Source organism: Echinops telfairi, unplaced genomic scaffold, assembly GCF_000313985.2.
Source record: "Echinops telfairi isolate 266 unplaced genomic scaffold, ASM31398v2 ScPeMD7_7419;HRSCAF=8457, whole genome shotgun sequence".
Lineage (NCBI taxonomy): Eukaryota > Metazoa > Chordata > Mammalia > Afrosoricida > Tenrecidae > Echinops > Echinops telfairi.
Genome location: NW_022111319.1, coordinates 414,024 through 427,129, shown reverse-complemented (window position 1 = coordinate 427,129; position 13,106 = coordinate 414,024).

Below are 13,106 nucleotides of genomic sequence, written 5' to 3'. Positions count from 1 at the left end.
TGTATGGATTGTGATAAGAGTTGTATGAGCCTTATAACATGATTTTTAAAAAATGACACATTGGACAAAGGTCTATTTACCAAAATTGACCATACTCTATAACAGCTCATTAAGAACAATGTACAAATGCGCTTTACACAATCGATGTGTGTATGGATTGGGTTAACAGTTGTATGAGCCCCTAATAAAATGTTAAAAAAAAAAGAAAGAAGAAAATAACAAACAACCCAATTAGAATATGGGGAAAAGACACGAACAGACCGCTCACCAAAAATTAAGTACAAATGGCTAGCAAATACATGAAAATATGCTCACGATCCCTAGCCATTAGGGAGATTGATACCACAATGAGATACCAACTTATACCCACAATGCTAGCCCAATTTTAAAAAATGCTGCTTAGGTTGTGGAGCAAATAGAATTCATATATACTGTTGGAGGACTTGTAAATACATACAGTGACTATGGAAAATGAAATGGCCATACTTAAAGCAACTGGAAACTAAAACCACATATGATCCAGCAATACTACTAATAGACATATACCCCAAAGAAACAAGAGACACAAGACAAGTATGTTCTCCCATGTTTATAGCTGCACAATTCACAATAGCAATAAACTGGAAGCAGCCTAAAGGCCCAATAGTGGTAGAATAGATAAAGAAACGACGGTACATACACACAATGAAATACTATGCATTCCTAAAAGGCAGTGATGAAAGCAAGAAAAACTGCATGGCATGGAAAGACCTGGAAACCGTTATGCTGAGAGAAATTAGTCACAAAAGGACAAAAATATTGTATGAGTTCACTCTTATAAGGAAAAACACCAATAAAAGAAATCTTTGAGGCCAATTCCCAAAGGGGTAGAAAATCTGCCTACCAACCATGAACCATACATCTTCCGCCTTATATGCACTTGATAAGAACAACCTCAAAAGAGGTGACTTCGCATCGACTTAGGTCACTCCTTCAAGAAAGGGGAAAAGTGAGAAGACCATACACTTGATGCTATACAACATTGAAACAAGGCAACAACAAATCAATGGGCTCTCCATAGGAATGAGAGAACCTTACTGGAAAATCAAGTTAAGACCAGGGGAGGGGAGCATCTACAATTCAGAAAAGGCACTAATATTTTTGTTGGTACATATGATGGGTAAGTGGGGAGGAGCAACTTGACATCAGGATGTGATGTTAAACAATAGGTGTAGGCAACCTAAGGGGAGGGTAAATCAATCTATCTCTCTCTCTCTCTCTGTGCAAACACTTTAAATATGTTTCAACCCAACCCACAGTGAACCGCGCTGTGGACTAAGTACTATGATGACCTGAAGAAGTTGGCCAGACAGGGAACATAGCATCCCCCAAGAACCCACACCAGGGATCCACATGGAAACTCAACTGAATAAAATGTGCCCTACTTCAAAACTACCTGTACTCCTAGTATTTAGGATTGAAATTTCATGATAGAAAAGGAAGCTAAGGCTGGCCATCCCAAGAATGGAGAAATGGCAATTGTTGAACCAGGGATGGGACCCGTGGCTTGTTGGGCATCTGTGATAGTAACATAATCAATTATGTTGAGTACTGATGCAGGCAAGTACCCGGGTTCTACTGTATCTTGAAAAGGGGACTTGGAGAGCAGAGTATTCAGTGGTGGCTTAGAAAGTCCAATGGAGTCCATAACCTTCCCTCCAAGGACTTTGGCTCAAATGGCTGAACTGAATGTGCTAACAAGGACATTAAGGAGACCTGGTGGTGTCGTGGTTATGCACTGCATTGCTAAGCAAAAGGTTAGCAGTTACAACTTTGGAGAGCCACAGGAACAGTTCTACTGTGTCCTATAGGGTCACTATGAGTCAGAATTAACTTGATGGCAGTGAATTTGGAATTTTGGAACAAGGGCATTATAAATGTTGGCAGGAAAGATGTGAATGTGTTTACGGACTCAAATTTCGTTCATCTTATTTTGTATACTCATGGGATTACATAGAAAAATAGCTGTCTCTTAAACCAAACCCACTGCCATCAAGTCAATTGACTCACAGCGACTATAGAACAGAGTAGAACTGCCTATGTGCATTTTTGAAGTTGAAATCTCTCTCTCTCTTAATAAATCATTTTATTGGGGCTCTTACAGTTCTTATAAAAACCTATACATCAGTTGTATCAAGCACATTTGTACGTATGTTGATATGAACTTTTAATAGAAGTAGAAGACCTCGCCTGTCTCCTGAGAAGCAGCTGATTGTTTAGAACTGCAAACTTTGAGATCAGTAGCCCAGCACATAAACCACTCCAAGGCCAGGGCTCCTGGGAGCTCATAATAAATATGATCAAGGAATCCTAGGGTCTTGGGACACAGTTCAGCTTTCCCAGAGGGTGGTAGCTATTGACAGAAAATTTGAGACTGGAACAGAATGTGATTATCAGTTAACAGGCTTTCTTGAGAAACGATAGCCTCTGAACTTTTCCATAGGGCAGGGAAAGCTGAAGGAGACAGTTCTGCGGAGGGAACGAGAAACAGATGAGAGAGAGACAAGGGGGGATGAGTGGTCCTGAGTTGTGCAGAAGGAGGGGGTGGGGAGTAGGAGACAGCCAGAGGGCAAGAAGCGGAATCAGAGAGATGAATAGCCAGAGGGTAAGAGAGGGGAGCAAGAAAGAGAAAGCCACGCTTTAATATACCCTCGGGACAGTAATTAATCATTTAGTCTGTAAGGCGACTCCTGCATCCTCATAATTGGAAAGTTTGAATGCCATCCATCTAACTCTGGCAGGACGTGAATTCTCTGGTACAAGGGTGGGACGGTGGGAGGGACTATGAGATAGAGGCACTTGTAAAAAGCTGAGAGCTGCTCTTTGCTCAGCTGGGTTATGCACTACCCAGGCCATCAGAAAAGGATAGACAAGGTCTACTTCAGAAATTGTTTAGCTGATCAGGAAGCCCCCAAAGCAGCACAAATCTAGCTGGTAGCCACTTTGTTTTGGATGTGGACTTGGCTGCGTTCTAGCCCCATTATGAGTCAAAGGACTTGAGTTGGACTGAGGTGAAAGGATTTGAGGAGTCTGAAGGATAAAAAGCGAGTGAAAATGGAATGGTTCTGGTCCTGTGAAGGCTAAATGAGTCCATGAGATGACCTCCTATGGGAAAGAGGCCCTGGCCTTGGCTCAAGGGTAAGGAACATAGAAAACCCATCCAGGGTGCTAGCTCTGTTTAACCAGCTTAAAAATAACCTCAAGACAGAACCAGGACAAAGGATTGGTCTTCACCAATATCAGGGTGAACAACCTTGTGAGCACTGGCAAATAGACTTCACTCAGATGCCTCTGTGTGGGAGGTTCAAATAGCTGCTAATATGGGTGGACACTTTCTGACTGGGTAGATTTTCTCCACCCAGATAGGCTGAGTTTAAGAAGTAGTGGAAATCCTTCTAAGAGAAATTATTCCTAGGTTCAGACTTAGAAAATTGTGTCCAGAGTGATACTAGAGCATCATTCAATGCCGATATTACCCCAAAGTCAGCAAACACCTACTTATACAATGGAGATTGCATTCAGCATGGAGACCCCAGTCCTCTGGAAAAGTGAAGAAAATGAATCACATTTATAAAGAAACAAATAGACAAGCTCTGTCAGGAAATGCATCTACATTGGGATCAGGTGTTGCCTTAAGCCTGGTTCCAAATTTGGGAGTGAGGAGGGGCAGAAGTGGGCTTAAATTAAGTCCCTAGGAAACTGTATATCATAAACCCTTCGAGGCAGCTTCCCTCAGATTTCCACCCAATTACAGTCAGGATTTAAAGATGCAATAATATTTATAGCACCTCAATTGAATGCTATTATTCATAAATTTGCTCCCGAGATATCTGTTTCCTCCTCTATACATAACCTGAACTGCTTCCAGCCTGGAGATCATGTCATGGGTAAGACATGGAAATTCCAAATTGGAGGAAAAGTAGACTGGACTTTGGGAGGTTATACTGACCACTCCTACCTCTCTCAAACTCATGGACCTCAAGACCCCGATGAACCCCATGAGAGTCACGGAATATGGTGGAGAACAATAGACTACTCATTCTTCCTCCAATATCAAGCTGCAATTGAAGCGGCCTTAATTGTCTCTGTCTTGTGAGGGGTTGCACACTCTGACTTAGTCCTTTTTTGTCGAGATGAAAATATTTGAGTACATTTAGCAAAACACATTGTTACTGGAGCTTCAAACTCTTGCCTTCCCAAAATAAAGATTTACTTTGAGAGGCACAGAATGAGGGTTTTGCATATATTAAGTTTATTAAGAATCTCCCAGGAGAGAGAGAGAAATCATCCCACCAACCTCCATGTGAGGTTCTCTGGTGTTTCTCTCTGCCTGTCCACCTGAAAATACGCTTTGAAATATTTTCAGGGAAGAAACTGTTGGGAAATTCTGCTAGGGGTAGCAAAGGTTTCTGGGAAATATAGTCCCAAGGTAATTTACAGATTCTGTACTTCCTCAGTCAAATCTCCACTCTTGCTCCCATGCCTTACCACATATCCCCAAAAGATTTCATACACATAATTCTTTATAGGATCAAGAATGGAGGTCTCTCCTTCTGTAGCTACTCTCTGCTTACATGGGCATAGTGTATCATCCCCCTGCCTATATTAGTATAAATCTCTTTTAATCTGTTCCATATTAAGGGAAGCAACATTTACAGGCGGAGATGCTGGTCTTGAGGCCCTGGTCAGCAGTCTTGGTCCTTCAGGATTAACTGGGCCTGTTCTTTCAGAAAATTGTGCCAATAGTCACACACAAAGGTTGTCCTAAGGGAAATTCTTAATTAATATGAGACAAAAGTAAAGAAAGGTGAGAAATGGATTGGCATGCAACAATGCTATGCCTGTCTAAAAGCATTATTAAAAGCACAAATTATTCTACATTTCTCTCCTTTACTTTATTCTTAGAAAATGTTAATTTAAGCTTTATTACTACAAATGCCAGGAAGGGGTTGGTTGATCTAACAGGCTACAATGAAAGGACAAAGAACGATTTTTTCTGCATGTTCTAGCTCTGAGTACACGTTCTAATTTTGGGTCTCTGCACGTGTATGTCTGTGTGAATGCCTCAATCTTTCTATAAGCACATTATTCCTCTCCACCGTTTCTAGGATTTGTCCTGGCTCCTTATGAAGTTTAGTGGTTAAAATATATATGTGTAGATAGAGTACTAAAAATGTCTTTGGGACTGATTCAAGGCAGAAAATGAAAGCAGCGCTCTGTACTCAGGCTGTGTATTCCTGCAGAACAAGTGCCTTTCGGCTTCTGGTACGGAAACATGTATTCCTCCTGATCAAAGGTTGGTAATCACATCGGGCTTTAACTGGGCTAAAGAGGGATGCCATTGCAGGCTCTTCAAGCTCACAGTGCTAGTATTTCACTTGATACCATCTGCTCTGTCTTCACTAGGAAACTTTACAGCCTTGATGAGAGCTCATACCCATCACCTAGGTCCAAGCCATTCTTTTTCCTCTGCTACACGTGAGGCAGCAGTGAAAGATAATACTATGAGTGGAATGTAGGTAGAATTATTATGATCCTTTGTGAAGTCAACTTATGCCATGTTTGTATTCAAATACTCTGGTGTCTATAGGACTATTATATTGTATAACAATGTGGCCCATTGTCTAATTCTGTGTTTCTCTTCTTCTACCTTCTCAGTATTATCTGTCTATGTACTACAAGGAGTAGTGTCAAAGGTCCACACAGACTAATTTGTTGGATTAGTAAAAATAAAGTTCAAAGTTGCTATTGATTAGGCACTTTGGCAACAGAGTTTAAGCATTGCTGCTGTGCTCCCAAACCTTATGGTGATTGATTAATCTCTCAAAGCCTTTTAATTTAACTGTAGCATAAATAGGGATTAACGTTCTTAAAAATGACCTACACTAGCCTGAGTGTTAGACTAAGAGACTCCCCCCCGTCATTTTGCATCACATAATGCTGCAATTTCAAATTTTGTTATAATTTCTTGGCAGTAGTCACCTATTTTTTTATTAACCATTTTATTCGGGGATTCTTACAGATCTTATAACACTCCATAATTCAATTGTATTAAGCACACTTGTACATGTGTTGCAATCATCATTTCCAAAACATTTTCTTTCTTCTTTAGCCCTTCGTATCAGTGCCTCTTTTCTCCCTCCCTCATAAATCCTTGCTGGATTATATATTATAATTGTTATTTCATATCTCCCTTCACCCACATTTCGATTACTCTTCCCCCTGGGGGGGTTATATATCCAACCTTGTGATCACTTCCCCCTTTTTTTACCCCTCTCCCCCACTACGATCATGGTTTCACTACTCCCACTGCTGTTTCTGAGGGGTTTATCTGTCCTGGATTCCATCTGTCAAAAGCTGTACCAATGCATATACTCCGGTCTAGCTGGGTTTGTAAGGTAGAATTGGGTCACGATAGTGCGGGGGAGGAAGCATTCAGGAACTAGATGAATGCTTTCTGTTCCGTAGGTGCTATACGGCAGCCTGGTTGAATTGTCCGTTTCTTGTGGCCCTTCTGTGAGGGGATGTCCAATTGTCTAGAGATGAGTTTGGGTCTCCACTCTGACCCCTGTTGTTTGCATCTTTACAATTGTTTGCTTTGGATTTTTTGCTACCTGCTACCTGATCCCGTTGACACCTCATGATCACACAGGCTGGTGTGCTTCTTTCATGTGGATTTATTTGCTTCCCTGCTAGATGTCTGCTTGTTTAACTTCAAGCCTTTAAGACCCCAGATGCTATATCTTTGATAGCTGGGGACCATCAGCTTTCTTCACATTTGCTTATGCACCCATTTTGTCTTCAATGATCATGTTGGGAAGGTGAGTATCAAAGAGTGCCAAGTTATTAGAACAAAGTGTTCTTGTGTTAAGGGAGACATTGAGTATTGGCCCAAAGTCTTTCTGCTATCTTAATACTTAACATACAGTTGTATATACATTGGCCTATATCCCTATCATTATAAATAAATATATTTACATATATACATGCCTATACCTATACCACTATAAATAGCTTTTGCCTCCTAGTTCTTTTGTCTATTTCCTTTCACCTTCATCCTGTCCCACTATAAAGTTTGTGCTCCATTTGGCTCTCAGTAATTCCTCTCAGATACATTGCTCTTGATTGTGTTAGTCTGGGTTGACTAGAGAAGAAAATCCAAAGATACTTGTGTGTATAAGAAAGAGCTTTATATAAAAGAGCAATTTTATATTGAGAAAACATCCCAGTACAGTCCAGATCAAGTCCATAAATCCTATATTAACCCATATATCTGATACCAATCTATAAATTCCTTTTCAGACTCATGCAAAACATGCAATGACATGGAATGCAGGAAGATCACAGGTCAGTGGTGGAAAGGTTTGTGGATCCAGTGGCAGTGAAAGCATCTCAGCACTGGCAGGGGTGTCTCCACATGGTTCCTCCAGCTCTAGGGCTCTAGCATAGCACCATGTGTCTTGTCAACAGGAATGTTTCTCAGGGAGTGTGTGTACCTGGCCTCCAGTAAGCTATTTCTCTCCTTCACGCCTTCAAATGAGGTCATCAAGTTGCCACCTGATTGATAGGCTAGACTCCACCCCTTTGCAAGTTGACAGGAGATTATGTAATACCACATTGACCAAACCCCACCAGGCATTATACGCCCTACTTGCCGTAAATTTTAGATCTCTTGTTCCTTTGTCCCTGGGTTTATTGGCTCCCCACTCCCTCACTGCCCTATTGCACTCCCTTCATGTTTTGCCCCGCTGTGTGTGGGCCAGACCTCTTGGCACACTTTCTGCTCAGTGTCTCCAGTACTGTCCCCATAGCACTGTGGGTCAGGGAGGGGACATCGCAGTACCTTAAATTTTAAGGAAAAACTTGGTACAGTATACAAAACATGAAAGGCAAGTGAGGATATTGTTTTGGGAACTGTGTGCCACAAAGTAATCATTTAACTGGGCTTTAAATGAGATTCAAACAAAGTACTACTAGAGATAGTTTACTCAATGGAATTCATAATTTAACTTAATCACACGAAGTAAAATCTTGCAAATGACACTAAAACAGGGGCTCTTGTAGCAGATTTAATACTGTATTAGATTACCAGCACTTGGTATGGATTTTGACAGTCCAACAAAAGCATTCTTAATCCAAGTATCTATCCCCCTAAAGGCACAATGTTAACTAGATGGGTAATCAATACAATTTCAGATGAAAGGATATAACATATAGCAAATGTTGGGATAGTTAAATTGTACCTAAAGGTTAGTCATCCATCAGAAGGAAGGATGATCTATGGTTGTTTCAGGTGGGTGTATAATTTCTGGGTTCAGTCCTCTAGTTGTTTTGGCTACCAAGTGAGAAATTTGGTCTTCTTTAGGTGAGAAAGATACACTGAAGTACCCTATGGCTCATTTGCTAACCTGCTGGCTCTCACTTCTGTCTTTTTCCATTGCTTAAGTTTGCTACTTCCACATTAGTTTTCCTGCCCAGAGCCACTGGACTCAAATTGTTGGTGGGCTGCTGTCCACGCCCATAATGAATACCAGTGGAAAGTTTCCTAGCTATTCATCCCCCTAGTCAGCGTGTGCAGCTGTGATTGGACTTGAAAAGGCACCCCACACACTCATGGTTTGTTGCTTGATAAACCAGTGTTTGAGCAGTGCTCTGGGCCGAGAGACATTGAGCAATAGCTAACTCCTGGTTGCTGGCTCCAATAAAGCTTCTCATTTAACCAGTACAGTGTAGTACTGATTGACCTGGGATCTGGGTACAACAGTACCTAAGATTTTATGCCTGGTAATTTTGCAGCATTTAGACTTTTTTTGCTCTTATCCACTAAGGCAAACATAACCTGCAAGACCAAGGAAGAAGTTGATAAGGATTATAATAATAAGTGGCAAATGTATGATAGACCCAAACTGACAGTCATTAGGCAATCTTGGGAGTAATAGAAATAGTAATACAAATCTAACTTCTTTAGAGGACCTGGAATAGCCTTGTTTCTGCCTTTATAGGCAATTCAGCTTTTAACATTTAAATAATTATTTCAGCTCCCCTGATCTATAAGGAGCTGGTTCAATGACAAACAGGCAATATTTTATTATACCTCATCTTTATGGGTGGACCACTCTCTGATTTCTCAGAACTCACTAGATATCTATAGGGTTGCTGAACTTATCCCAACCATCGTAATTTCTTCTTGACATCTGGGGGCAGATTTATAAGTGTATCTCTTAAAATCATTCTTCCTGTGGGACTCTTAGGATCAGATAAGTAGGTTTTAATATAGCCCCTTGTAACTTTTAAAATATCATCTTGAGAGCTTTGGTTAATGATGACTAATTTACTATTATAATGTAGACTATTGTTTTGGGGCCACATGTCCAACCATTAATTACAAAGAAACATCAGTTTTTTCTTTCAGGTCTGAGGATTAAATTTACTCCAGTTTTTAAAGAATAAATCCCAGAGGTATGTGTGGAGTTATTGATCTTTGGTTTCCCATCTGAGAAAGAGAAGAGAGAAAATGGTAGAGACTTTGAGCATCATCTCGTCTCTACATCATGTTATGAAACTTCTTTGGGAAAGGATACGCCCTTTCTATACCTGGACTTCCAGAATTAACTGGTCCTTATCGGGTGCCCCCCCAACTCACTCCTTCCTGGTGAGGTCTACTATTCTCTAATTCTCAGGAACTATTACAATACCTCCTCATGGTAGCTAAAAGCCTCAGCCCTGGATCTGTTGATAAATTCCCTGGATGGGGAATTAGCTAAGAGACATGGCAGATCAATACACTAATTGCATAGTTTTTGAGATTTACAAAAAAAAAAGTGTCAACTTAATAAAGATGATTGTTTGAGAGTTGGAGATTTCTCACAAGACCTATAAAGTAAAACTTAATTTTGGCTTTATTTGTCTCATGCTTGTAGGTAAAGTGTCCTGAGACATAACTCCACACCTCTTGTAACAGTTGTTGTTTTTTTTGCCACTGACACCAAGTCAACTCTAGCTCACCAGCAGCACCATAGGACAAGGCAGACCTGCAAATACTCATGAGGGCAAAAAGTCTTATCTTTTGTTCTATGGAGTGACTGATAGCCCAAAACTGCTGACTGCAGGTCACAGCCCATCACATAACCACTTTCCTTGCTGATGTTTTATAGCAGCAGTTCTCAAACTATGGGTCGTGAACCCTTTGGGGGTTGAATGACCCTTTCACAGGGGCCACCTAAGACCATCGGAAAACATAAATATTTCACAATATATAATTTCATATTGTTTGGTGATTAATCACTATGATTTAATTATGTTTAATTATGTTCAATTTGTATCAATGAAAATACATCCTTCATATCAGATATTGACATTATGATTCATAACAGTAACAAAATTACAGTTATGAAGTAGCAACGAAAATAATTTTATGGTTGGGGGTCAGCACAACATGAGGAACTGTATTAAAGGGTCACGGCATTAGGAAGGTTGAGAACCACTGTTTTATAGATACAGACATCTTAATGGTTCGATTTCTACAATCTTCTGGGGATAATAGCTTTGCCCAGATCTGAATAGATTAAATTACAGCAGGCTCCTTTTTGATCAGTTATTCACATACAGAAAATACCCTTAAATAGCCTACATTATTCCAACATAAAGAATTTAAAAAAACCATTTAGCCTATTGATGACTAGGTTCAATCTCTGACAATTTGAATTAGCTATAACTCCTGTCCTGCCACCTTTTACAGTTCTAGAAAACTTGAGTTAGTCTGGCCACTTCCAACTTTTCATAAGTTAATTTCTGCAGAAATGTCTTGGTTAAACATCTTAATGGGTCACAAACAAAGGCTTATCTGTAGGCCGCAATGATTAATATGGCTCTGCTTACTTCATAGTATAATACATAAGTACACATACATTTTGAAGGACTTAAGTGGGAGACTGACAAACTGTTGCAAAGCTGAGCAAAGTTCTTAATCAAAGGTAAGAAGGAACATCAGACCAAAAGGAAATGCAATGTACAATGTTTAAAAGTTTTAGATATAACATCCTCTTTAAATTATTAAGCCTTCTGTGGTCCCTCAGTTGCACAATATACTTAATATGATAATTAACATTTATTTGAACTGATTATCATTAAAACTAGCCATTATGCAGTTTATAAACTTGCTGTCATCAAGTGGATCCTTAATCACACTGACCCTACAGGACAGGGTAGCATTGTCCCTGTGGGTTTCTGAAAACAGCTTTAAGGACAAATATTCACTTAGTGATTTTGTGTATGTATTTGTTTTCTTGTATACTATTTTTAACTTAACCTATTAATGTATCCATCTTGACAGTGAAGAGATTTAATATGTTAGGTCAGAGAGCTTAAAGAATCAACTCAAATTGGTGAGTGTGGTAGTTGGGTAATTTTATGTCAATTTGAAGATGTATAAATGTGTAGGGGTGGTATTCAACCTATAAATCAGGTCATAACATAGCCTGATGGTGCATCCATGAGGGTGTGGCCATGTCATAAGGAGGACTCAAGGAACACCCCCCTCTCTTTCCTGCTTCCTGACCCAGAGAACTGCTGCAGCCCTGCCATGCTTCCACCAACCTTGGATCCACTTGACTGCACCCACAAGCTGGTGATCTTCCTGCGTTATGCATCATTGCATATGACTGTGGTCTGGAGAGTGACTTAAGTACTAGGATCACACTTATGGACTTGAGTAGGACTGACTAGAATTTTTCTTTAAGTATATAGTTACTTTTTGATACAAAGCTCTTTCTTACACATAGGCCTTTTTTTTTTTTCCATAGGCCTTTTTATATATAGCTCATTCTACACATAAGAAATATATGGATTTACATCTCCAGTCAGCCCTGTCTAACACAGTGAGTTCTTAGAGACAGCATTTCAAAAGAAAGCAATAGAATGACAAATTAAATAGAGACCAAATCATTATCATTTCATTTCTACTCAAGTACATAGAAATATATAAATTCATCATGATGAATCTTGATTGGAGTTTGTAGAAAATGTATTCATATTTCTGATTAAAACAAAAATTTTGGCTTTTAAGTTTCTGGAAATTTCATTGAATTTAAACTTTCTATTTAAAAAAGTAAATGGCAATATTTAACACTATTGTGAGCAATGGACTGTTTGTGTTTTTCATACAAGATATATGTATAGAAATTAATTTGATATTTTTCTGGCACCTGGCAGCTGTAAGCATGATACCTAAGGAACTTAGGAACTATTAGGCAATAAGCATATATTGATATAATGTATTGATATAATATGATGATAAAATATATTGATATTCTATGTAGAAACATTTTCCGGGGTACATTTGCATGAAAGGGTGACTACTTCAATAATATATATTTTAGGTATTGAGAACTGAAGATTTAAAATAAATACGAAAGCTAAAATCTAAAAAAAAAAGATTCCTTTTCTTTGCCACTTATATCACATCTTGTATTTCTAAATGGTTTAAAAGTGCAAATTGGGCATGTAATCAGACAGAAAAAGAGAGAGACCCTTTAAAACCTGAATTCTTGGTTCATTTGAGATTAAAGCACTTTAAAACTCAAATTCTCTGGAACACATAACATAGAGAATATTTAATAATCATTAATACCACAGTGTATCCATTAGTTGGCCATACTTTACTTAGTGGGGAATTGTGAGTGAAAAATTAGGGCACAGCCTGGACATGGAAGATATGATGGGATAAAATTTAGAGTACAATGTATGAAAGTGTATGCAGGAGTAAGTTTGGTCACCTGTAGCAGCAGGGGCTCACCCCATCATTGCCTGACACGCTACCCCCACCCCTGCAATAGCCATGTCTCCCACACCTTTGTGACACAGTGCCACCCTAGGTTCTCCCGGCCCACATGGAGCAGTGCCACTGGCCTCTCCCAGCCCATATGGTGCAGTGCTGATAGCCTCTCCCAGCCCGCACAGCACACCTTCACCCCAGCCTCTCCCACATCTATGCCCTTGCAGCACAGTGCCACCCTGGTCTCTTCTGGGCCCTGTGGAGCAGCACCACTTGCCTCTCCCACATCTATACC